The following is a 6,000-nucleotide window of genomic DNA, read 5'->3' as shown; positions in this document are numbered from 1 at the left end:
CGTTCCCAATGAATGAGAAGGCTATGCAGTCTTTCTTAGGAAAGATCAATTTCCTGAGAAAATTCATCTCTCATTACGCTCAGATAGTTATGCCTTTATAGGAGATGATTAAGAAATACGAAACATACAAATGGGACAAACAGGAAAAGGATAATTTCTCTCAAATCAAGTAGGCTATCGTTGATGCACCTACATTATTCAGTCCAGACTATGGCAAAGATTTCTTGCTTTATACCTTTGCTTCAGATTCGTCTATTGTGGTTGTATTGACTCAAAAGGATACTGAAGGAAATGAGTGACCTATCTCTTTTATGAGCACCAACCTACAGGGGTCAGAATTAAATTACCCTGCCATCAAAAAAAGCATCTGATGTATACAAGGTAATTAAATATTTCAGGCCCTATCTGTTAAAATCTCACACGATCATATTTGTGCCTCATCTAGCAGTAAGAACACTCTTCATGCAGTAGGAGCTGGGTGAGAAGAGGGAAAATTGGATGACCTACTTACAAGAATATGATATGGAATTTAAACCAGTTCATACCATAAAGGATCATGGCCTCTATAAGCTAGCTATTGGAATTTATAAGTCTAACCTGTTAGAAACCCTTCATGTACTTTCTGATTTATTCCTACCTACTTGTTCTGTTAATTAACAAGTTATTTACCATGTAAATACTGGAAATAAATACAAGTACATGCTCAATACATTACATATCATCAACTTAAGGAAACAAAAAAAGCACACAAGTGACACCGTTGTTTTTGGACCAATGTCCCTAGAAAAACCCAATGCGGAAAACCAGTGCAGCTATCTGAGGGTTTTATTATTATATAGTTTTTGAATACAATCTGGGTGTCAAAACCAAATCACCCAACAGAGAATAATATCGGCAGTACTACCTCTCCTTCGGAGACAAATCCTTTGGCTAAACCCCGGATAAACACTCTAGTAGCTCCTCAACTCCAATCTGCCCCATGAAAAACCCCAGTGTCAGCCTCTTCTGCCCTCTGCGTCAGCTTTCCTGGTAGTTCCCGTCAGTTCTGACTTCTGCCCTCTACGTCAACTTTCTTGGCTATTCCTACAGTTCTCGGTAGTCCCGATTGTTCCCGATAGTTCCGTCTTCTTCCCTCTACGTTGGCTTTCCCTGTTGTTCCCGATAGTTTCGGTTGTTCCCGACAGTTCCAACTTCTTCCCTCTACGTCAGTTTTCCTGGCTATTGCGCTGATCCTCCCAGCACTATCTTTGCCTCTCTGCTTTTGTATTCATTGTCCCTCAGCTGCAACTCTGATCACTCTCTCAACTTCCCTACCAAACCTTGCTCCAGCAAGTCGAAATCTTGATCAACTCTATGTGTTCTCCAAGTGACCCTCAAGCCTCCTCTTATAATTTTCTCGTTGACAGATTAACAGCCGAGATTAAGTCCCTAATCAACGGCTAAGATTAGATCTGGCTTGATCCATGACTTTTGGACCATTCTAACACAGTTTTATATTAATTCACATTAATATTTTATTTTCCCTAAGTTTAGACTTAGGGACTCCACTAAAAATATAAATTATTTTAATATCTCCCAAATCGTTTAGAATCTTCCCAAACCCTTTCTGGGTATTGGAGATCTCATGTGCCTTAGCGTCTCCACCAATTTTTGTGGCTAGAGCACATCCTATGCTATGCCAAATTAACACTAGCAACTGAAGCAAAAATTTCTCCCAAGAAAGATCTTTCAGGTTGGGAGCAAGAGATAGAAATGTACAATGTTGAACATGTTCCTCAGTCCACGTCTACAGTGCCATGGTATTCTGACATATGACAATTTCTAGAGCATGGCACCATTCACATGCTCTTATCGAATAAACAAAATAGAGAAATTCATTTAAAAGCTCTATCCTACCAGCTAGTTCATGGAGTGATTTTCAGAAAGCACCACAACAGTGTCCTGCTAAGGTTCCTTGAGCCACAGGATACAAAAAAGGTACTTAGAAATTTTCACAATGGACCGACAGGTAGTCACTATGTGGGAAACACAATAACGCATAAAGTTATGAGGGCTCATTATTACTTTTCCACTCTATTCAAAGATGCTCACACTTATGTCCGCAAGTGCCCATCTTGTCAGAGATGTGTCAGACGTGATCAGAGGTTAGTTGCCCCACTGCTACCAGTAGTAGTTGAGGAACCTTTCCAATAGAGGGGCCTATATGTTATCGAAAAAATCTTTCCTCACTCATCAAAGGAAAACTAATATATTTTGACAACGAAAAACTATTTCACTTGGTGGTCAGAAGCAGTTCCCTTATGACAAGTAAATGACCAGGAAGTTATCCACTTTTTGCGAAAAAACATTATAACCAAGTTTTGCATTCCAACATCACTTGTATTTGATAATGGGAATTACTTTTCATCATTAAAACTTTATGCATTCACATTAAAAAATGGGATTGTATTAAAGCATGATCTAATTATTAGCCATAGGGAAATGGTTTGGATAAATCAAGAAACAAAATCCAATCTGTGTAATCAAGAAAACCATCTTCTCTGAGAAAAGGAATCGATAAAACGCTTTGACCAATGCATTATGGGCTGACCGTGTAACTCCTAAGCCTTCCCTTAAGACCTCGTTATACTTTCTGGTTTATGGTAAAGAAGTTATCTTGCCCCTGAACCTGTATCTCCCAGCCTTGCAACTCTCCCAAGAGTCCCAAGGTAGACCTTTCCTTCTGGTTCAAAGAAAGATAGACACTTTACTCAAACTTGAGGAAGAAAGGCTCAAAGCCAAAGAGAGATTTGTTGCTCACCAAAATTGTGTCAAGCACTGGTTTGATAAGAAATCTGTAGGTGAAAATAGTTTTGATGTGGTTGACGTAGTACTGAAGTGGGATAAACCCCATGAAGTAAAAGGTAAACACACAAAGTTCCAACCTTTGTGAATCGCCCCTTCATCATTGTCATAATACCTTCATGCTGAAATCTTTGGATGGGAGGATCGATCCCCTTCTTGTAAATCGCTGAGATTTGAAACATTATTTTCAATAGTAGCTACAAGTTGTGATTCATGTATAGTTTGTCCTTTTTCTTTTATTTTTTAGTGGTGTTAGTCATATGTATGTTGTTTTATCCATGCCCTGTATTGTTGTGTCTTGGTTGTTATACATAAATAGGACCTTGTGTAAAAGTGCATGGCTCAAAAGGACTTTGTGGTGGAATAAAAGAGAAGTGTGACAACCATAATGCTTGGTTTTATGTTTGTTCTCCTTCTTTGTTTGAGCTAAGCCCATATGGAAAATGTGATATGTCCAAAAGGAGAAACCTTGAGGGAACCTATTAGATATGTGCCTATTCTAGTATCTAAACTATGCAACTTGGTGTAAATCTACTTGTGTATTAACACTTTTCCAATCTAGTAGAGAGACGATAAGGGGAAAATCTAAAGCGAGAAAACCTATATCAAAGCTCTTAAAATACTTCTCTAAAGGGGAAACCTACTCTGCTCTCAATAATTCGGGATCCCTCTTCCGACCTTTGAAAATAATAAGTGTTGATCCACAGTCCTATTAAATAAATAAATTAAGGGTGAAAGAAGAGAAAGGATTGTTGTGCAGGGAGGTAAAGCAAGCAACTTCATCGGGGTACTGTCCAGGCCTGCTGGCAGCAAAGCAACGCTTGTGCTCCTATAGTGACTCCGTTGGGGTACTTTTTAGGCCTTCTTGCATTAGAGCAACACCAGAGATGAAAACACATACTCTAAATAGCATAAATTTGTTGTGCACATTACCCTTTCCACGATTGAAACAATTGTGATATGGTGTATCTTTGTGTGTTCAACCAAGTAGAATAAAGTGAGTTATTATGTATATAACCGGGTCGAAAGGGTCAAGTCTATCCAAATGGTGAATCAATACTTCCTGAAGGTTTGACCATTTAATTGAAATTTATTCCTAGACAAAGAAGATGAAGCTCGCCCAGTGTGTTGCCAAGTGTTGTCGCTGCTACAACACCCTCCAAAATTGCAATGCATTCAAATTTTGGAGCCTACTTTATTGTCGTATCAAGTGTTTCCTTGGCTTTTAAGTGTCATTTCATGTCATCCTATATGTTTCAAGTGTTCTTGAGTGTTCTCAAGTGTCATCGCATTGATTACAGCATATTTAGTGCATTTCATAGACATAACACCTTTGTTGTTGTAAAACGACACTTTTGTTCGTAGTCGCACACACTTCACCCGTTGTGCTTGGGGAATGTTTGTAAATTGGCGTTTTGATACTTATTATAGTTCAAGTTTTTCTAACTTTTCATGATGAGTTGGTATGTGACACACTTCATTTTATGTCTAAACTCATCATGTTCGCCCCTTTTCCTATCTTCCAAACTTAGAAAAATTTTGGTTGCAAAGCAAACCCATTAAGGCAAAGAGTGCACAAGTGCACTCTGAAGCCTTGATCGAGAATCCTTCATTGTTTGGAAGTGTGCCATTCATCCTCAAAGAGCACAAATCATACTCCTTAAGCCCTTTTCCCTTCCTTGTTCTCAACCATGCCCTTTCAGAAACCAAGTCCTCCTTTTGAGAACACTCCTTCGACTCGAAGGAATGCACCCTCCTAGAGCGCACCTCGAAAACCTTAATCTCCACCCCTCAACCTTCCACATTGCACCATGCACCCCCTATACCCTTTGAGTGCATGAGCACACTTCGAAGGCATGAAGGTTCATCCTTCAACCTTCATATTTGTTCCATGCACCCTCCTAGGTCTCTTGAGCGCATGAGTGCATCCTGAATGGAAGCCTCTTCTTCAGTCTTCTCCCTTGAGTGTACAATGCACTTGGGAAGCTCAACACCTTCTCCTTCATCCTTCAGACTTATGCCATGTTCCCTTCTTGATTGTCTCTTCCTCTTCAGCGCATGTCGAAGCCCTAAAGCCTCTACCCTTCAACCCTTCAGCCTTTTGAAGTGCGCCCTTGCACCTAAAAACTATCCTTATTCCTTCAAAGTGCACTGATAAGGCATGAACAAAAAATTGGCATAAAGCATGTTAGAATGGGATATTTCAGGCTAATGGTTTCTTGTCATGAGTGATTGCAGATACATGTATTTCAGGAACAGTATGGCAAGCACACATGAGGAAGATCGAGCAAAGAAGGCAAACAAAGGAAGCATTGAAGAACAAAGAACACATTGAAATATTGATGATCAAAGCACCCTGAAGACTCCATTAGATCAAAGGCCCTTTGGAAGTTGAAAACATCAAGGACTATAACCCGCATGGAGAACGAATACATGAGTGGCAGCCATGTCACCATTGAAGAAAGTTCATGTCATCAGTCAGTATTAGTCTGAGTCATCAACGATAGTGACATGTCACGTCTTCATCACATGATGTTGTGGATGTTATGATGTAATGATGTAATGATGTAATCATTGAAAAGATGAATAAGTGGAAGTCCAAGAGTCACGTATAGACAAAGGAGTCATGGAAGTCCAAAGGACATGTAATACCAAAAGTCATAAGTAATTCCAAAGTCATAAGTAATTCCAAAATTCATTTGGAAGTGCAAAGGTTGTAGAAGTCCAAAGGTCAGTAGGAGTTAGAAATTCAAGAGTCATGGGGATGTGAAAGGTCATGCATCATGTTATAAAAGGATCCTCATTACTCATGTGTATCGAGCTCGTGACCTACGCTTTGATACTGCTTGTTGGGAATCACGATTGTCGATAGACCAAAATCCACAGGTGTTAGTCAATGGTCGCATCTCGAGAGATAAGGATATGCAAGAGCCGATTATTCCATGTCACAAAACACATGGGGAGCGTTGGTTTATACAACGTCCAACACCCAGGCTTAGAAATGCCACAGAAGATGCATTAGGAAATGTAGCCGCTAGGATGTCGACATTGAAAAATGGTTTTTCTATTGAAATTATATATTAACCATCTGTGTTTGACAACATCACTAATTTCTGTGATTTCAATGATGGCCAACAGATACCGCATTTTATGGCT

This window comes from Pinus tabuliformis, chromosome X (assembly GCF_031772625.1).
Source record: "Pinus tabuliformis cultivar Carrire ecotype Pingquan chromosome X, CPIR1, whole genome shotgun sequence".
In the NCBI taxonomy this organism is placed as follows: Eukaryota; Viridiplantae; Streptophyta; class Pinopsida; order Pinales; family Pinaceae; genus Pinus; species Pinus tabuliformis.
The sequence above is the reverse complement of the archived record's forward strand: the minus strand, read 5'-3'. Positions refer to the sequence as shown.